The sequence below is a fragment of the Mastomys coucha genome, unplaced genomic scaffold (assembly GCF_008632895.1).
Source record: "Mastomys coucha isolate ucsf_1 unplaced genomic scaffold, UCSF_Mcou_1 pScaffold8, whole genome shotgun sequence".
In the NCBI taxonomy this organism is placed as follows: Eukaryota; Metazoa; Chordata; class Mammalia; order Rodentia; family Muridae; genus Mastomys; species Mastomys coucha.
In genome coordinates this window covers 16,934,483-16,956,557 of record NW_022196914.1, presented here as the reverse complement: position 1 = coordinate 16,956,557, position 22,075 = coordinate 16,934,483, and the positions used below count along the sequence as shown (strand labels likewise).

At 36.3% G+C, this 22,075-nt stretch overlaps 1 protein-coding gene across 1 annotated transcript in view; it reads right to left on the bottom strand.

Annotated features, from left to right (window-relative positions):
* Cdh12 (cadherin 12) overlaps positions 1–22,075 on the bottom strand; it is a 1,081,833-nt gene that overhangs the window by 431,531 nt on the left and 628,227 nt on the right. Inside the window, exon 3 of the mRNA XM_031359979.1 lies at positions 21,124–21,269. The gene's annotated coding sequence lies outside the window, so the exon portion shown is untranslated. The remainder of the gene's footprint in view (positions 1–21,123; positions 21,270–22,075) is intronic.

Genomic DNA, 22,075 nt, shown 5'->3' with positions numbered 1-22,075 from the left:
CACTTGTCATCTCAAATCCCAGAGATCAGCACTTTCATCTGAGACATGGAAATGTCTGATTATACATCCTGGATGTGGAATAAACTGCAATAAGAAATCACCACAGAAGGCTGGGGAGATGTGAGTAAATATGTGCCAATCGAGCATAAAGACCTGAATTCAGATCCACTGAGCCCATGACATAGTAGATCGTAGCAGTTATCTGTAATGGCAGAGCGCTTAGGCTTTTTCACTTAGATCTTTTCTTTTATTCATTTGATATCCCCATCCTGTCCAGCCGGTCCCTTCTCTCCTCCCAGTCACACCTATATAAGCCCTTTGTCATTTTCTGTCCCCTTCTCCTTGGGTACCCCACATGGGTATTCATCACATTCTGTAACATCTAGTTTCATTAGAACGAAGCCCATGTTCTACCCACTGAGGCTCAAGTAGGTAATCCTGTTAGGAAAACAAGATCTACAAGCAGGAAACTGCTTTAATTGCTAGGGAACCAATAGACAGACGAAGGTTCACATCTGCCACCGATATGTATGGAGCAGAGGTCCAGTCCTTGCATGCTCTCTTAAATCAAGATGGGAAACTGGACATGAGAATCTCTAGTGGTCTCAGGTCCTTTAGTTTTATGTATGCAACAGTGAAAATAATCTCTATTCCAAGACAGAAAGCAGCAACAAACATCTGTGCTTTTACTCTGATGTCCAAATTCATGTGTGGCCCTGCACTCACATACAATATCATGCATGTCACATTTAAGAAAACATTTTAAGCCATTTTACTTTTGTACCATAAAGTCTTCAAAAGTAAATAGTGAAGTTCTATTTGTTTAACAGGCAACTGAAAGTTGTCCTTTCTCAGCTTTCATAGGACTTGGCTTTCACCATGACTTTGGCCATTAAATCAACTTTCCTTTTAAACTTGGGAATGTTCACCGGATATCTCAAGAGGGATGATTCTCTTCACTTTCAAGTCCATTATGACCCCAAATGCATTAACCTGCACTGCCCACATTTCTTCCTCTGCTGTCACATAAGATATACTCCACATAAAATAAAGATTGTTGACCTTGAAGTTGGTGTATGAGAAAAAATACATTTAGTAACCCAGACTTGATCTAAGCCCTGTCAACGTGATTTCTTACTCCACTTTGCTAAAGTAGTGCCATGCGTTATCACATCTGGGTTCATGTCTTACAGCTGAGGCAGCTCTCTAGAATGGGTAGGATAGTTAGTCACACTGTAAATGTGTGATTTAAAGTAAGAGAGTAGTGTGAAGGAAAAAAACATAGTTGAAATGAAGAGCAGAGGCAACACAAGAAATGTGTAATTAACACTTCTAATTCTAATTGGTAGTCTTTGACAACTCTTTGGGGATATATATATATATATATATATATATATATATATATGTATTCATTCTATACTTCATTCAATACAGCATTGCAAATGAAAATTGGGAAACAGGTATGATCACAGCAGCTATATCTGATAATTTGTCATCTACCTACACCATTACTATGATGTATAATCTCAGAAAACTTCCATAAATGCCTCCTGCCTATTAGCATTTTAAAGAGCTTTGTGACTATCGTATTCTCATTTTGGAACTAGGGATGTTTCATTATCCTCAATTAAAACTCCCTCAGAAGGAAGATTGGCAAGCACTTATTTATATATTTTCCTTACAGGCAACAAGGGAGGCATGGATTTTGTAAAGTAGGCAGGGTGCTGTTCTGTGCTGCAGTAGAAAGCAATGCTGACTTGGAACAACTCTCCTTATGTGCAACTATCTCTATTATACGCAAACCATAATTGTGAAATACACTTTGTTCAATAGCAGAGTACTAACATGGTTTCTCATAGTGGCAGCTATGAGGGAAAACCATGATGAGATTATTGGAAAAACTCCTGAAATTCTTTTAATTTTGTTAAAATGTTACCTTCCCCACACACCAAAAAGCAACATAACAACTTTAAATCATCACTTCTACACTCAGGGGCAAGATATACACATATTTTCTGTAAATTAGCAGGTTTCACTTTCAATAACTTTAAGTGCTTTCATTGGTATGTTTTTTAATTAATTCAAAAATATTTAGCAAATGACACTGCTAAACCTAACAGGAAGTTTTAATCTATATCTAGGATAAAGTTGATATACTTACAGAGCTATTAAGACTGGTTAGTTAATACCGTTGTATTCTTTCACTAGTAATTGGTTTCTTTCAGCAAAGAACATGCACATATATTATTAATGAATATTAATAATAAATGCTTTTAAAGTAAATCACATTATTAATATAATCCATCCTAAATAATGGCATAATCAATAATGAAATGTAAACAAATCAAATGCTGAGATATTATATTTTATATACTACAAAGGTCAAAACAGACAGATCTATAATTTTATTACTCTTAAAAAGAATATGATCTACCTGTTAATTTATATTTATTTTGTGAGATACCATATTGCTCAAGTATACATTAGTAGTCTAAGATGATCTGAAGCAGTTTATATAAACCTATTGATTTTTGATGAATTTGTAGTCAGCTTACTTCTTTTGGTAGCATTATGCACTTAAAAAGGATAAAGAACTGCAGAATATTATTTTCTTGTTTAAGTTTTAATAGAACTAAATACAGTGGCTTTTGTTCTTTTTTGTTTCCAAGGTATACATGTCTTTACAGCAAGCCCGCATCCTCCTCTGACCCCTCAGTCTGGCCCTGCATGCCCTTCTAGGGCTGATTGCTCACAGCTGGTGAGCAGACACTATCATCCCTGCACTTTTTGGCAGCAGATGCCTCTCACTTAGGCACAGATGCTGAATATCCACCCATCCCTAACATTAGCCTTGTGTTCTAGGCTAATTGGGCCAGCAGAGTCACAATTAAGATTTGAATAATTAGCTAACAAACATGATTACATTTGTAATTAATTCTCATATTGAGTCATCAAGATATGTCCTGGGTGAAGACCCTTGGTCCAAACTTAGTTCAAATGGAGGTCATGAGGACTAAATAAAGGTAAAATCAGAAGCACCTTCATGGCTCATCAAAACAAAAATAGTTTTCATTGTAATACTGTGTGCAGACATGTAAGATCATCCTGCAAGTAGACCTGAACAGGTATGACTTAGATGATGTACAATCATCTCAAGTCAGTTAATGTCACTGCATTTGAATGCTGCAATGTTGAGTCTGAGTCCTGTATCTCAAAGGAATGAGTTTGCCTTTCAACAAACCTTATATTAAAGTAAAAATACATACAGAAAATCAGCTTCAAAGTGAGCACCCCGCTTTCACTTGTCCTCACAGAGCCATAATGTTACAATTTCTTATGGTTTGCTTACAAGTTTCACCTCTTTTTTTTCTATTCTTCACACCTTCTCCATACTTAACTCCAACAATGTCCCTTGGAAATATTCTGATAATAACAGACACTGATAGGACAGATTCCAAAGCAAACTACTAGAGGTGAGTTCTTTGCCCATTTTTCATAAGAATTGGGTTGAAGCCAGGCAGCAATGTTGCATGCCTTTAATCCCAGCACTTGGGAGGCAGAGGCAGGCAGATTTCTGAGTTTGAGGCCAGCCTGGTCTACAGAGTGAGTTCCAGGACAGCCAGGGCTATACAGGGAAACCTTGTCTCGAAAACTGAAAAACAAACAAACAAACAAACAAACAAAACTTGGTTGAAACCATTTTGATTCATCACCTTTTCCATGAAAATACTTACTACTTCCATGGACTGATAGAGGAAAAAAAGCACATGGAATAAAATGTACCATGGAGAAACCAGAACTGCAGCACTAGTCAGCATTCTGATAGTTTAAGAAGAGAGTTAGCGCTGGGCAGTGGTGGCACACGCCTTTAATCCCAACACTTGGGAGGCAGAGGTAGGTGTATTTCTGAGTTCGAGGCCAGCCTGGTCTACAGAGTGAGTTCCAGGACAGCCAAGGCTACACAGAGAAACCCTGTCTTGAAACTCCCCACAACCCCCCCAAAAAAAGAAGAAAGTTAGGGTTTAATCACAAAGGCTGGGGAAATTTTAGAATCTAACAAATATACAGTCACTCTCCTAATAAACTCACATTCTTTGTTTATTTTTGAGAGACAAGTTTTTGGCAATTAATGTTAATATAAATACAAACTTACTATAATATAAATATAAACTTACTTTGCATATCCTGGCCTAAGTTTCTAGGAAGAAATACATTCATAATTTAACAAAAATAATAAATATAAAGTAAGTATTATGGTTAGGCAGTGAAAGCTCTGCCAACCTGTGTTTGATTTCTGAGACCCACATGGGTAGAAGGAGATAATCAGTTCCTCTAAGTTTTCCTCTGATATCCACATACATGTTGTGGAACATTTGTAAATACTCATCAGTATGCATGTATATATAAAAACACACAGAGACAAATGCACACAAAAGTAAATTAAAAGGTGCAAAAAGAAAGACATGTAATACTGTAAGTTGCTTAAAGTAGACTTCAAGAACATGGTTTCTGAATTTGTTGTAATGTGGTAAGTGTTGTAAATGTTATAAATCTTAGATAATAGAGAAATTACTATTCCTTATTTTCTCTTCTCTTCAACCCCAGAGAACTTTACTAGTCTTTGAGGATTGCAAGTAAATTGGGGTCTGATTTTGGAATATCTTAACTTGTGCTGAATATGGGTCTGTTTTTTGAATGTGCATAATGTACAAAATATTTCTATTAGAGTGTTCCTATTTTTTCAAGGCTTTTTACATCATATGTGATGGGATTTGTCAAAGTAGTCATAGTTGACTGGCTCAGATGTTTACAATCAAAATTTGTGGGGCCTGCTCAGTGTTTAAGAGTACTTGCTTCTCTTGTAGACAACCTAGATTTTGGTTCCTGGTACAGATGTGGTACATAGTCATCTATAATTCCATTTCCAGAGGGCTTGATACCTTTTACTAGTCTCAATGTACATCAGGTACATATGTGCTACATATGAATATATTAATGCAAAATAGTCATGACACGTAAAATAAAATAAATACTTAAAAAAATCTATATCAGTACAATTGATCCAGTAGGTACATTATATTAGCAAATTACCTGAAATTTTCTAAATGGATCAGGGGACTTCATTGAAGACAAGACAGTGAATGTTCAGGCTTAATAAGAACAACTTACTGAGCTCATAACAGTATCATTTGTAACTGTCATTACGAGCAACTAGTAAAAACTGAATTTATGTAGAATTTTAGTGTCTATCAGTATGAATTTAGTGAATGGTACTGAGGAATGAATCTTTAATGGAATGTGTAAGTATTTTCATAGCTAATGCTCAGATGAGTTAGAATTTGGAAATGGAAGTAAAGGTTTTATGGTGTAACCATATGATTGACTCTGAAGATCAACTTGACACCTTGATAAACATGAATCATGTTATACAGTCTGTAAGACAACATTTAATGCAGTCTTTAAGCAAAGATAGACTGAACCCATGGTATATATTTATGAACATTTGAGTATTGGACAGACTATGTTAGAAGGTGATATGTTGCCACTCTTTATTTTATTTTCTCTTTCTTGTCGTTCTTTACTAATTTTACAGAAAGAAAAAAACAACTTTCTTTCTGCATGTTCTGGGTATCCTCAGTTGGAAGGCTGGGTTCAATTTCTATGAACTAACAGATGAGAATGGAAGGAGAATGAGAAGTTTGCACAAAGGAGTTGTGTTTTCTCAAGAGCATCCTCAGCAGAAGTCTCACCTTGCAGATGATATGAGTTCAGAGAGGGAAACACACGAATATTCTTTCCAAAATAAACAGTGAGTATCTGGGGAGTCTTCCCCTACAGCCAGGGGAGACATTGAGTGCTTGAGGTGTCGTAATCTAGCCAGAGGTCCTCAGTCATCATAAAAGGATCATTTGATGGATATACAATAGAATTTTATTATCCTAGCACTAGACATTTGAGGTGTCAGAGGTCTCTAATAAAAGTTGCTTCGATTCTTTTGGTAAACAGAGGCTTTTCTTAGCTTGAAATCATTAGAGACCCTTGAGGGCAGAGTTGAGACTAGATCAGGGACAAGGACTAAACTTCCTGGAAATGAGAGATGTTAAAGGATTACAAAAATATTAAAAATTAAAAATTAAAAAGCCAGGAAAATATGAGGACTTGTGTCATGCAGGTCATGGATTAAACACAAAACTCACAGCCATGTATGACTTCTACTACACTGATATTGTTCTAAGCATATTTACATTGGAATGTCATTACATAACATCCATTAAGATATTATCTGTGAGAAACTAAGAAAGAGAGAGAACAGGCTCTAAAAATGTAAAGAAAACTTCTCAAACAGCGATGACTCATACATCGATAGTCAGATTGAAATTTTAGTTTGTTAAATTAAAGAAAAAATGTCCTCTTGTCCATTGATCTTGTCCCTGAATATGTTATTCATAGTTCTGGATATTCAACCAAAGGAAACATAGTTATTACTTTCCTTAGAGAAATTGTTTTTCAGTAGACAATGCACTTGATACCACTCATAGTTTCTTTCATTTAATAAATAATTTAAATACATGAGAACATAGTAATATCCCTTATATATTGAAATGTATACAAACAAGAAATGCTTTAGCTTTGATTTTTAATACCACTGAATGTGATTTATTTAAAAATCTATGTTTCATAATTTTCTAAAATCAAAACATTTTCCATGTTTTGTTAATTTTCTTCTCTTTTTCACCTTCTTACCAGATTTAGTTCAGTATGAAGGAACAACAACCTGGGAATAAAGTGCTCCACTTCTCTTTCTCAATGTGTAGCATTTACACACACACACACACACACACACACACACACACACACACACACCTACCCAGAGAATCCAGCATTATGCAATTAAAATTGACAAAAAGGAGATTTTTTTAGACATCTTAGTCATATGTTCTAAACCAAGAAGTCCAAAGAGATTTAAATAAGAACAATAACAACAACAACAATGACAAGAAAATATACCACATGAGATAATATAACATAGATGAACATAGATGAAACCTTAGTGGAAAGTGTGTGGTATTGTGTGGCAGTGGTGGTGGTGATAATGGTAGTGTGTGTGTGTGTGTGTGTGTGTGTGTGTGTGTGTGTGTGTGTGGTGTGGATGTGACTGTGGATGTGCACATGTGTAAGTATTCATGTGTATGTGGCTAGTTTCTTGTATATGAGAGACAAATCAATTTATTTTGCTTCTATCTAGTATAATATAGTCCCATGAGCATCTGGTATACCTGGCAACACTGACAACATGACTCCATCGAATTTGTTTCAGGTAGGTAGAGGAATTTGCAGTGTTCAAAATCCTATTAGTTCTTTGAACTGAAAATCTCCTATCTGCAGAGGGAATTGAGAAATGTGTTCAAACACGCAACTTGGGATTATAACAAATTCTGAAGCATCCCCAGACTGCCTGTGGCCTTCCATCGCCCTCTCTGTTGCTGCTTCTGTTTTTTTTCTATTCCAAGTCAAATTTCTGTGAGCTTAGGAAACTGATATAGCCCTGTATGAATCCCTCACTCCCTGAAATATTTCATATGATGGACACTGCTTCTTTTCTCAAGTGATTCCTATGCAGTTCCCACTTCCCAATATCTAGACAACACTGTCAGCATAGGTCAGTGTCATATATTCATAGAACTCTACTCTGTGTCTTTCCTGCTAGAGTCTTCTGTACTCAGCTTCAGCCCAAGGATGACAGAGGCAAGAGGGTCTTGTCAGGCTTGCAGGAAGGCTCTTGATGTGGAAGACTTTGGGTATCATGGCTTCCATTCCTTCTGTGTTTTATTTTATCTTGGTGTTTATTGATTTTATGGAGGTATTGTATTGGGAAAGGGATATTATAGCATTTTGTCATCTAGAACTATGTTATTACCATCAGTTCCGAAAAAGTATGACTGCACAGTAAAAAGTTTCAGAGGATAGTTCTACCTGTCTCCTCTTTCCCTACTCATACACAAAATCATCACATTTAAAATTTATAAAGTATCTCAAGAAGAATGGATTCTTCCTGATTTATAATTCTAATGCCATTTGCAAAAATTCTTACATTCTTCTTCATTTACTTTTATATAGATCTGTTTCCAATCAGCCAGAAAACTTGGAAAAATTTCTTGTGGGGCTCTTTCAAATTAGTGTGAAAATTCATTTGTTAATAAATGAATAAAGCAAATACTATCTCCCTCATCATAAAATCAATCTCAACACTTTATTTTAATATTAAGACTACTTTCCTTTAATTACAATAAAGTACTGAGAAACATTTAAAATAAATAATTACATGTAACACCTATATTATATGTGTCCATACACAGACACATATAGATATCCACATACATAAAAATACATGACATGTACACATAACACACACATATATACACACACACACACACAAACAATATCATTATCATAATTGTGAAGACAACCTAAAAATTTTCCTTTACTTAACCTTTCCTCCTCAATGTATACAAAGTAAATATTCATAATGTTAAACACATTTTTATTCTTTTCATTAGGCCATTATTAAATGCAGTGCATTAACATGTTTGGAAATTTAAACTTAGCATGCTTTATAAACAGGACTGACAGATGGTGTCTATCATATCTCACAGTTCAAGAAAGAGAAATTTCTGGTATTTTCTATACATTTATTTTTACAAATGAATCATAGTTAATGCCTGAAAATTTTATGAATACCAAGCTGCATCTTTTTTGCAAAATATACCTGGTAACCTGGATATTAAACTCCTCCTATTTGTGTGATTTTTTAGGACATTGCCAGAGTTAGATGAGTAAATCCAGGGAGTTTGGAAATTCTATTTTCTACTGCTATATCTCTCCAACAGTTCTGTCTGCTTTGTGCAGCAAATGGTTTATTTACACATTGAACTCAAGGCTGATTCTGAAGACCTTTAGTTTTCACTATTTTAATGACAGATTAGAAAAACCTGTCTTTAATTCTGGCATTTCCTTTTGCAGGAGCAGACTGGAGCCTGAATGTGAGAAGTAAGTACCCTACTTCTGAGTTACATTCTCAGCTCTGACATTCCTTCCTGAGAAATCTTATATAGCATATTTCAATGCATACAGCACCAAGAATTAAGGGGTTAAATTACTACAAACTTGTACTAACATTTGGATATGGATTTAACACATGAAATGCATCCTCCAAGAGCCCATTCATGAAAATATAATTCCAATGATAAGGCACTAATATAATAGAAACTCCACGCAAATGCTAATTCAGATTAGAAAAGTCATGGGGATTTGACAGAATTGAAACCTAGTAACTTTATTCAGAGATGTGGAGGGAAGGCAGGTACCATACATTCATGTGGTCCCTATAACCTCTGGGTCTAGGAGCTTGATGGTAGAAACCAGAACTGCACACTCAAACTGGGACATCTAGAAATGCTAGCTGAAATAAGCTTCTTTTCTTAGCGGTATTAGTAATAGGAATTAGACTAATAAATTTGTCAAAGATAATTTCTTTGAAAAAGACAACAAGAGGAGAGGCAGTGAATTTAAAATTTGCCAGAAGTAAGAGGGAATGGAACAAAGAGTCTCAATAAACTCAGACTGCTCTGACGTCAGCAAGAAGTGATGGAGCTGGGCATCATAGGATTCTCAGTTCTAGTTCTAGAACCTAGTTCTAGAATCTAGAAACTTCTAGAATATTCCAGTGTATGTTTGAAACTCCTACTCCTGAGGAAACTGAGGTGGAGGGAATCACTGAAGCTCACAAGCTCAAAACCCGACCAAAGAGACAGAGAGGGACAGAGACACAGAGACAGAGAAACAAAGACACACACACAGACAGACACATGAGAGAGAGAGAGAGAGAGAGAGAGAGAGAGAGTCATATCAAGACACACAGACATAGAGACAAAGACAGAGACAACAATAGTAAATTATTGAGAATATAGAATATAAAGAAGTTGTATAAAGCTTCCAGAGTCAGTGGGCTTTCATATGAAAGGAGCGTGCACTCTATTAATTGCTGTGATAATGACTATGTAATTCCATTTCTTAGATGCATCTAAGGTCACCAAATAATTGATACTAACGTTTACATGATTTTAAGAAGCACAGCATCTGAGAGAGTACAGGGTCCTTACAGCAATGGTAGAAACCTTTTCCTTGGCATATTCCACAGAAGATGGAATGAACCAAGTTGCTAAGCAAAACATTTTAATCTTTCTGCATCTCTTCACAGAAAATCATTATATTTCATGAACAAGTTGCCACTACAAAGACAATGAAAGCCAAAGATAGGAAAGAAAAGATTTGTCCACTGAGGCAAAAATGTTAGCACAAATGAGCAGTCACAGGAAGCAGAGTGATACTATCAGGGAATGAAGTAGTCATGGCTTTCTATCTTAAAACTCGGATTTTAAGATAGTGGGATAACACAAGCTATCAGCTTGAAGTACATTTTACTAGGTAACACTTTTATCACTTCATATAGTGGAATTTTGTGTGCTTATATTTGAACAGGAATTCCCATTTATATTCTTCCAAATGGCAGCACAGATTATGCAGCTTTCTTCTCTGAAATGTTTTTTTTTTTTTTAAATAATAACAGCATCCTGGAAAGACAATATTTCTGATGTCTAACAATACTTCTTAACTGACCCACAAAATAAAACAAAAACAAAAAACAAAACAAAAAGCTGTGAGATAGCACACTAGTTTCCCTTTTTATGTCTCTCATGAGCTATTATCCTGTTATGTTTATAATATGTTCCTCCGTAGACAGGAGTCACAACATTTATCTTTGCGTTATGCGCCTCTCTGCTTTTCAGATGTTTGCCTTTAGGGGCACTGATAAAACACACACATACACACAAACACAAAGCCATTATATTTTTGTGGACCTGCATTAAAAATCACATCTCTGACTGACAAGCTATTTAAAATGTCATTTGTGCCTTGTGAAGGCTTTTAGAAAAATCCAGAGACCTAGACCCAGGTGACCCACACTGTGTTTCTGCAAGGATTGCAATTTCCTTTTGAGGATTATGGTTCCAGGGAAGATTGCTTCTAAATATCTGTGAGAGAAATTCGTTCCAGAATTAATGTTGTTGTTTGCTATATATTGATTTCTAGAGCATTTCACCTCATGTCATGTAAAAGAGAAGTAATAAAATACAGTTTAATTATAGGAATATTAAATGTAATGCTATCATCTTTCCCTAAGGATAGAAGGTCAACACACATCTATGCAAGTTATGCTTTTAGCTATAAGTTCACAAGTACATCCAGTTTCTATTGTTTACCCCACCAATTTAATTTTTCCAAAGATCATAAATGCTAAGAATAAGAATGAACATAATTTTATGGCACTAAATATTGTCTAGTTACGAAGCAAACCACTAAGTGGAAGTTTTAAAGATAGTGGATTTTTAACATAAAATATTCATGTTCGTTGATTACAAATGGATGAGAAATGCTATTATTACACAGTTAGCAACCAATCAGAATAAGTGATATAGTCAGGGTTTTATTCATGTGAACACCATGACCAAGACAACTCTTATAAGGACAATGTCACACCTCCAAATAGTGCCACTCCCTGGCTAGGCATACTCTAACTACCATAGTGACCTTTACTCCATGTGTAAAAATAATTTCTATTGCTCATTTAAAGACAAGATATCTACATAATCCATAAATTAGCTGCAATGTTTCAAATTTAGGAAACAGATTTCAGTGGTTATAAGCATGGTTGAAGTTTTGAAATAGTCTAAATATTATCAGCTTTGAAATTGTTGACATTGAATACAGATGACTTGAAAGCTTAACATATTTTCTTAAATAGCAGCAATTAAAATTTCAAAGCAGAAGAAACAGATATTTTCATATGAATAAATGACTTCATTTTAAAGAAGAAATCCACTTAATATTTTGAACCACTATTTTTGTGTTTGTCTCTGGGAACATGGGTATGGACACAAAATCCACAGCTTCTCCGTCAAGACACCCAGATCTTACCACTGATAAACACTGTGATGGCTTCTGTAATTCACATAGTACATACATAAGCTCTACTATGAAAACATACAAGAGTGTTGTTCCAATCAATTTTCACTATTAAGAGTCTTATATTGATAAAATATCAAAGTAATATGACAGACAAAATGAAATTTTCGAGTTAGAAGCAAAGATGCTAACTATATCGGAGCCAAAATCTGATGAAATTTAGACTAGAGAGGAAGAACTAACCATCAGACCTGGCATACAGAAGACTTCAAGAAGATTAGCTTCTAAAGGGAAAGACAAGCCACACGGGAAGGCATAACAGAAGGAGAAAGTTTACATAGTTATATTTGTAAATATAAGGCATGTGAAAGATTAAGGTGACGAGATATGGAGAGGTAGAGACATAAAACTATGTGGGAAGGACTTGTAAAGCAGGATGGAGCATTCAGGTGTTTATTAGAAACATAGGTCTGAGTAGTGCTAAAGGAAAATGTGCTGGTTGCATTTATAATTTGACACACTGGGTAGAGTACAGTCTCTGTGTTGTCTAGTCCCCACTGAAAAGGTAGACATATTAAGATGTCGAATAGAAAGGTCTATCAACCTGTCTAGTCCTCACCCTGCCTCCCTCCTACTTCTTGCAGTCCTCATTCCTTCCTTTAAAAAAAAAAAAAAACAATTCCTATGGGGTTGCAAACCCCCTTCAGTCCTTCTGCTAACTCCTCCATTGAGGTCCCTATGCTCAGTCCGATGGTTGGCTGTGAGCATCCACATCTGTATTGGTCAGGCTCTGGTAGAGCATAGCAGGAGACAGTTATATCAGGCTCCTGCCAGCAAGGACAATATCAACCAAACAGTCCCCCCTAAAGCTCTCAAGGACTAAACCACCAACCAAAGAGTACATGAAGAGGGACCCATGACTCCAGCTGCATATGTAGCAGAGGATGACCTTGTCTGGCATCAGTGGGAGGAGAGGCCCTTGGTCCTATGGAGGATCAATGCCCTAGTGTCGCAGAACAGTAAGGCAATAAGGCAGGAGTGTAGGGGGGGAATACCCTCACAGAATCAGGGAAGGGGGATAACATTTGAAATGTAAATAAATAAAATAATCAATAAAAAATTATAAAAAGAGGAGCATTCCTCCATTGCTGGTGGGATTGCAAACTGGTACAATCAATCTGGAAATCAATCTAGAGGTTCCTTAGAAAATTGGAAAAGGATCTACCTGAAGACCCAGCAATATCACTCTTGGGAAAATACCTAAAAGATGCCCCACCATGCCACAGGGGCACGTGTTCCACTATGTCCATAGCGGCCTTGTTTGTGATAGCCAGAAGCTGGACACAACCCAGATGTCCCATGATAGAAGAATGGATACAGAAAATGTGGTTCATTTACATAATGGAATACTACTCAGCTGTTAAGAATGAGGACATCCTGAGGTTTGCAGGTAAATGGATGGAACTAGAAAATATCACCTTGAGTGAGGTAACTCAGACCCAAAAGTATATGCATGGTATGTACTCACTAATAAGTGGATATTAGCCAAAAAATGTACAAAATATTTAAAATACAATTCACAGAACTCAAAAAGGTCAATAGGCTGAAGGGCCCAAGTGAGGATGCCTCAGTTCCACTTGCGTGAGAGAAGAAAGTAATCAAAAAGAGGGGAAGGAGAGAGGGACCTCGGAGGGAAAGGGGACAGGTGGGGAGGAATAGGGGAACCTGATCTGGTATTGGGTGGGGAAAAAGGACTGAAGCCCTGAGGGCAAGCAGAAAGAATGGAAACAGCGAACCTCAGGAGGTAGGAAGCACGGGGGACCCTCCAGAATATACCAAAGACCTGAAAGAGGAGAGACTCTCAGGAATCAAATGGTGAGACTTTAGAAGAGATGCCTACAGTAGGGAGAGGGAACATGTAGAGCCCACCTCCAGCAGAAAGTCAGGGCATCAAGTAAGGGAAGGGGACATCCCACAGTCACATCTCTGACCCACAATTGTTCCTGTCTGAAAGAACTACAGGGATGGAAATGGAGAGGACTTTGAGAATAAAAAGGTCCAACAACATGCTCAAAGAGGGATCCAGCTCAAGAGGAGGCCCCAAGGCCTGATACTATTACTGAGGCTATAGAGCACCCTCTGAAAGATCCAACAAGCAGCTGAAGGAGTCAGATGCAGATATTTGCACCCGACCAAAGAATAGAAGCTGCTCAACCCTGTGGTTGAATTAGGGAAAAGCTGGAGGAAACTGAGAAGGAGGGTGACTCTGTGGGAGGACCAGCAGTCTCAATTAACCTGGACCCCAGAGGTCTCTCAGACACTGGACCACCAACCAGGCAGCATACACCAGCTGATATGAGGCCCCCAACACCTATATAGCAGAGGACTGCCAGGTCTGGGTTTAGTAAGAGAAGACTCACCTAACACTCAAAAGACTGGAGCCCACAGGTAGTTTAGAAGTCTGGTGGAGTGAGGTGTCTGGATGGGAACATCCACATGTGTGTTGGGGTTGGGGGCTGGGAGAAAGTATGGGATGTGAAACAGTCAGAGGGTAGACCAGGAAGGGAATAAAATCTGAAGCTTAAAATAAGTAAACAAACAAACAAACAAATAAAAAGATTAAAAATATATAAAAAAGAGAAAAAAATAACAATTCCAAATACAAGCTAGACTCTGTTCTAGGCATTGGCATTGCATCTGCAATCAAGACTATGACCTGTTCTTCACAAAGCAAATGGTTGCATTGGAGTAACCATTAACATGCAGAATTTAGTAAATGTGAGATAAAACTTAGGACAAAAAGAGAGTGTCACATCTTACATAAAATGATAAGAAAACTTTGGAGATGATACAAGCTCACATATGTAATTTCAGAGACAATAGTGGCAGCAAGACAGAACCACATAGAAACTTTTCAGCACTTCACTGGTTTTTCTTTGTTCACAGCTTTTCATTCTTTCTCAGTGATGAGAACAGTTACTTTCTAAACTGATCAATCAGTGGCCTAGGAATGTTGGACAAGTCACATGATAGCGACCAGAAAAGACTTTGCCTGTCCCTACCATAAGGTGAAGAAGAAAGGCAGGGCAATGTGGGAGTCACATGCCTCCTCAGAGAGATTGTTAGAAGTGCAAGATCTTGGATGGGCAAGAAGGCTTAGCTAATAAAGGATCTTGTTGGGAAGCTTGTAAAGCTAAGACCTTGAGTTTGGTCCATGGAGCATACATGGTAAATGGAGAAAATGACTTTATGGAAGTCTTTATTTTTTTTAACCACTTTAACTACCTTGTGATATGTGAATACTCATACAAAAATACATAAATACATCTGTGCACTTGTAAATATACACATACACACAAACACTACTAAATTAGTGAAATAAAATTTTAACAAGCAAAACAAATACATTATCAAAAACTATGACACTGAAATCCTAAAAAGAGACATTTCATGCCCTCCTGTATTTTGGAGATGCTTTTGATGAAAGCAGAAATCATCATTTCTATCTCATCATGTCTGGGGAATAATTATAATCTCAGTCACTAGATTTTATCATGTATTCTGATTTTATCATGTTTCTAAACTCCACTTCTTTTTGAGTTTTTCCTCAATCTACTAAATTATTAAAACTGTAAGGAGAGTCAGGAATCTGCTGCTATAAGTCACTATACATTTCTACACAGAATTATAAGGATATATGGGTTGTAGTTTGGAAAACAATGGATTGCATTGCTGAAAATGCTTTTCAATGATTGAAAATTTTGCATACATTAGTAAGTGGATGGAATCCAACAAAGAATATATTGGTCAAAATTTACAATGAGAATATTCAAATCCTATATGACAACATGAATGTATTTGTAGACATAGATTCTACTTTAACTCTGTTTTCCCAATATAATCAATCTATATTCATCATAAGGATAGCCAGAAGAATCAATGAATGCTTCTGATCCTAACAGGAACTCATTCTGAACAAGGATTCAGCCTTACAGGCTTTTGAGCATATTCTATGCTAATTCTTGATTATACAGAAATGAGTACCTAGCTATCCATGCATTTTGACATAACTCTAGTTTGAGTGTTACTATATTTTCTTACCCTGTAATCCAGTTAGGTGTTGAGTAACAACAGTCCAAAAGAGACTACCTGTTTTAAGGCTTTAACTTCTTTCAGTGCTCCAAAAGAGAATCAAAATAAAGGATTCAATTGTTATTTAGTCCTTTTTCCAAAATAGGAAGTTTTCTCTAAATTGACTCCCAGATTACATTCCTTTACGACTCATTCACTCACCAGTGGAAATCCAATGAAAGAAATTGTATTTTCTTAAGATGCAAAGGCTCTTCAGTAAATACAGTCTAAAGAACCAGATTGAGGAGATTTTGTCCACAGTTTTCATTACTTCCAGAAGGACATAACAATAATCGCTTCTAGATAAGTCAAGTGAGAGATGATAGCAACTCTTCTCTTTCACAGTAATATTTTCAGAATACTTGACAGAAAATGAGTGAAACAGACAAATTATCTCCTCTATATGTCACAACAAATCTATAGGAGATACTATAATTATAACCATTTTAAAGAACATAAGAACATTTCTTAGCTACTTTAACTGATTTGTCCAAGGGCACAGAACAAGTATATATCCTCAGGGTGTGGCGGTGGGGGTGGGGGGGCATCAGGATTTCACCCAGGTTACATGCAGAACATGTGCCTATGAGTGCTGTACTATGCTATTCTACCTATTAGCTAGCAGGATGGTAGTTATGCAAGTAATTAAGTCAATTCAAAAAGGTTTATCCAACTTGTATTGGTGAACTTACACCACTAATCATAATATGGGAAAATTTGGAAAGTGTCTCAGTATTTTTTGGCATGTTGAGCATAACACATATGACTCCATAGTCTCAAGGCTCCTCCTTGAGTACATACTCTTTTCTTGCATTACCCTTTACAGTAAACCAGAAATTCTGTCTTTTTTATGGGTTTAAGGTAATTTTTCCTTCTTAACTATCTTGTAATGCATCTTATACATCATTTCTCCAGACGGCCATCTTTGTGGTTCTCAAGTTCAGCTCAAGCCCATCATAATGTAAAAACAGCAAAGCAATTTCAATAATTCAGATATGCTGTATTTCCCATGAGAGCATCTTTTGTCTAGTGGCTTACATGTAAGGCCAAGAAAGTCAGTAACCACCCTTGCAATGACTGTGAGATCAGTCACATTCACTTCTGGTCTCAAAGGCAAAGGCCACCTAATTTGATGGAAGCACCTATGCTTTCTACATGCATTCTACTACCTGATTTTTCTGCCAAGCAAGTCTCTACTGAAAATAGTCACACTTTAGGAATAATAGAAATTAATAGCTTTATACATTAATTTTATGTCAGCTTACACAAATGTTGGATGGGTCATTATAAATTAATAAAACCAAGATAATTAAAATCCAGCTTGTTGGAATGGACTCTCTCTCTCTCAAATTTTAAAGTCATATGATCTAACTTACAGTTCTTATTTACTACAATCTTGGGCTTGCCGTGAATCATATTAACTTTTCCATACTAATATTAATTTATGTCTCTCTCTCTCTTTCTCTCTCTCTCTCTCTCTCTCTCTCTCTCTCTCTCTCTCTGTGTGTGTGTGTGTGTGTGTGTGTGCTATGTATACATATTCTTGACTGTGTATCTAAACATTGTTGTACCTTGTGAAATATGTAGTACAGTCTGTTGTTTTTAATTTCTTTATAAACTTCTTGTCTTAAATGTGGTTTGTCTTAGTATATGTATGAATACCATATTCATGTATGTGCTTATGAAGGCAAATGAAAGGAATGGAATCCACCAGAATGTGAGTTATAGAAGTTTGTGAGTCATTTGTCACAGATACTAGTTAATAAATCTGTTTTTTGTTTGTATATTTGCTTCTTTGTTTTGCAAGAGTAGTTAGTGTTTCTAATCCATGGTTCCAGGCTTTATACCTAATTTGCAGTCTCAAGAGAGAATTAGAACAAAGATATTACCAAATTTTATAGTCATATGATCTAACTTACAGTTCTTATTTACTACAAACTCGGGCTTGCCGTGAATCATATTAACTCTTCCATACTAATATTAATTTATGTCATCTCTGCCTTCTCATCGTAAGATTTTATGTATCTTTTGTATAGAAATACAGGTATTTGGGACTGGAGAGATGGTTCAGTGGTTAAAAGCACTGATTGCTCTTTCAAAGGTCTTGAGTTCAATTCCCAGCAACTACATGGTGGCTCATAACCATCTGCAATGTGATCTGATGCCTTCTTCTGGTGTTTCTGAAGACAACTACAGTGTACTCATATAAATAAAATAAATAAATCTTAAAAAAAGAAAGAAATGCAGGTATTGCTGAAATATAGACATTGTTTCTCTATATGAGAATATTTATAGAAGTTTATACACAGCAAATAAAGTTTGTTAAATTTAACTCTATTTGCTGTTATCATGGCTTGAGTTTACTTCTCAATTTAATTTCCAAATAATATATATATTGTCTAAAATTAAAGTATTCTTTGGCATGAATGTGAATTTCTCTTATCTTTTTGATCCCAGGTTCCTAAATGGGGCTTTGGATTTATATCTCTATGATTGTGTGTGTGTGTGTGTGTGTGTGTGTGTGTGTGTGTATGTGTGAGTGTGTGTAAGAGAGAGAAGAATGTGTGCATGTGTGTGTGTTCGGATTTGAAATTGGGGACTCACACATCCTAAGCAAATGCTCCACCACTAAGACTTAGTGCAAATCTAAATGTCATGAAGATTTAACAAATCTTTACTTTTAGGAACTACTTTATTCTATATGTGATCAAGTGAATGAAAATAGAGAATCCCAAAACTCCTAGATGTATAGTCACAGGTGGCCATATTATAATAAATTTGAGATAAATAAAACATTAATGGTACCTAAAATAAATAGCTCCTAGCTTTTCTTTTAAGTGAGTTACATTTTTTGTCTGTATGTGTATGTGTGTGTATGTGTCCATACTACATACACATGTGAAGTTACAAGAAAATTTGGAGGAAAATTTTCTATCATTCAACTTTTTGGACTATGGGAATGAAACCTAGTTCCTTGGTCTTGTTTTCTCTGCTGACTCATCTTGAGGACAGGAGCTACTAATGTGCTATGGCTCACAACAGATTCTCCATTCCCTCATATGTTTCCATAATGAAAACAAGAAAATAACAGCAGCAATTTTGGAAGTTTTGGAAATATTCAAGTGAGTTGAGACTTTAGTTGTTTACATGTTTATACAAAAATGCACTAGGATATACAATGTGTATCCTTTGATGACCATACACTTCATTGATCAGATTGAACAGAACATCTAAACCATAGACCTGATGCCAGCAACAAGAAGATGACTTAATGTCAAGTATTCTTGTGCTTTGTACCTCTTTACCTATTTTGCTTTCCAAAAAAATGGAAAGAAATATAGTTTCCCTACATAGTTACTACTAGGAACACAGTTTTTCAGAGTTACCTTTAAATATTGAAGAAGCCACTTTCCTCCCAATGAAGAAATAGACATCACAGTACAATAAAAATAGCAAATATTTTCAGATTTGGCTGAAAACACAACTAGCAAGAACATATGCCTACAGTACTTCTACAAGTATTGTGTCCCTGTGTAGGAACCAATAGCACCAGCATTGACCAGAATATCTCCCATGGGAATTGCAGAAGGATAGTAAATAAATATAAACAATGTTCTGACATTTTTATACGACTTTCCAGCTCAAAATACCTATGGGAGGAAACAAGAGTCAACAAGTAAGTGTTCACTTTAAAGACACATCTGGGGTACCGTGATAAGTTATATACCAAAAGCAAATACATATCTCATTTTCACTTTAATATTTCAGGTTAGTTATTAAAATTAAGTATGAAAACTATTGCAACAGCATCAAACTGTATTTTAAATAGCATATTTAGTTATTTTAAAATAATTTTATAGTAATTGACCCACACAATAACAAGGTACATAGACTCTGTTCTCTTATCTCCAGAGTGAGAATCAATATATCCTCTGTGAATTTGGTGAACAAAATATTTGATTCTCGTTATTATATTTACCATAGTTTGCAAACAATATATCAGGATATATTGATATGTATAAATTGAAGGAGAAAGGAAAAAGTTTTCCTAATTAAATTAACTTTGGAAAAAGTTTTACCATGATCTTTCTAGATACTTTCTACAAATAGAAGAGAAGGGTCACAGAAGAAAGAAGATGAACTATTTTCTTGAAAGTGGGTGGATAATTGCCCTAAACTATGTGTGACCCGTTAACCTAACCTCAATTAACTATAGGTGGATTGCAAAATTAACTTCAGAAATTATATACCTAAAAGTCAAGATTCAACATAGTACCTTGATTTACATTCCTAAAAACAAATATTTCAGAAAGCAGTATTTTCTTTCTATTCAAAAACCTATCTCATAAGCGAATTCCATCTATGTTGTATAAGGACTATACATTATGTCAATAGAATAATTAATCTTTTAGGTCATTTCTCTGAAAAAAACATTTACTAGACACTATATTAAAGTTCATCTCTTAACTGTACACTTTTAAACTCTCGGAGACTTAGTCCTGCATGCTTATACCTAAAAGCACTGTAGGGACATTTGCTACAGACCTACACAGAATCTCAGAAATTATTTGCAAATTTCTTTGCCCCCAATTACACTTAGAAGCTTTTAGAATCCAATTTTATCCCTGACATCAAGGAATAACTTAAAGCAAATTCAAGTTACCTTGATACCCTGCAGGTTTTTAATCGGTTATTATACAAGCAAAAATGAAATCACTCCCCCCCCACCCCACATACCCTTTTATTCTTCTTTGGTGAAAGGCAGAACTATCAGATTTGATAAGGACTCCTCTAAAATGCCATTATTCCCAAATTCAGGCTCCCATTCAGGACACTTCCTTGTAAAACTAAGCCTTTCCCTGCCTTAGATAGCCACTTACTGCAGTGCAGAATGTCAGCGCAGACAGTAAGAACTTTCCCGTGCAGGGATTCCGCGGGATGCAGCCAGTCAGGCGCAGCAGCACTTACCTTAATTGAAATACTCTCGGTGATCAAGTGAGAAATCCTTCAGATCAACCTTAAATGGGTGAGGAGATCGAAGTTTTCAATCAACACCCACAGAGTGGCAGCGTGCTCCTCTCCTTTGCCTCTGTTTATGCCAAGCTCCTCGCTGTCTGAAGGGAGAAAAAGATCAGCTGAAATCCTTGGAGATTTCCCAGTGAGTAAATGAGGACTGAGCGATGTTTTCTAGCGTGAGTTTCTTCGTGAGCCTGTGCTGTTTGCAGTCTCCCTAACTGCTGTGATGGACGCCTGTCATGTCCATGTAGCCAGGCGCTATTCATTGACCTGATTAGCAAGCAATGCTCCCCGCGTGCAGGCAAAGCTTGCAGAGAGGTGGTGGGTCTCCTGGGAATCCGAAAAGGAACCGAACCCACTTGGGAAACTGGTCTTTCCCAGCCTGATGGATAAGCTACAACTATGACTATAATTTACAGGCTGATTAAACACAGTGTTAGCCATTGCGGGACTTCAGCAAATCTGCTTTCTCCAGCCGACGTTGCAAGATGCACTCGTGTTAGATATAAGGTGCAGCAAGACAATTACTAAACTGATCGGACTGATTTGTAAGCCAAGCCTATAGCTGAAACATGTTTAAAGCAACGTGATAAAAGAGAGAGCTTCATTTGCCTTTGCCCCTAGCCTGCTACATAGATCAACCTTTGTCTAACTAAAATGACTTTAAAGGTTTATTACAGCCCTCCAGAGGGCAACTCTCTGACTTGTAAAAAGGCAGGATTCATACTAAACAAGCCTATCTGGCAGTTTCGTGCAGACACAAGCTTACAAACCAATGCATGCAAGACAGAGATCTGCTACGGTACTTTTTTTAAAATTAGTATCACACTTTAAAAAACAAAAAAAGGTTCATGTGGTTACACAGAACCAGAGTGACACAAGTCCATTACACCTAACAGAGACA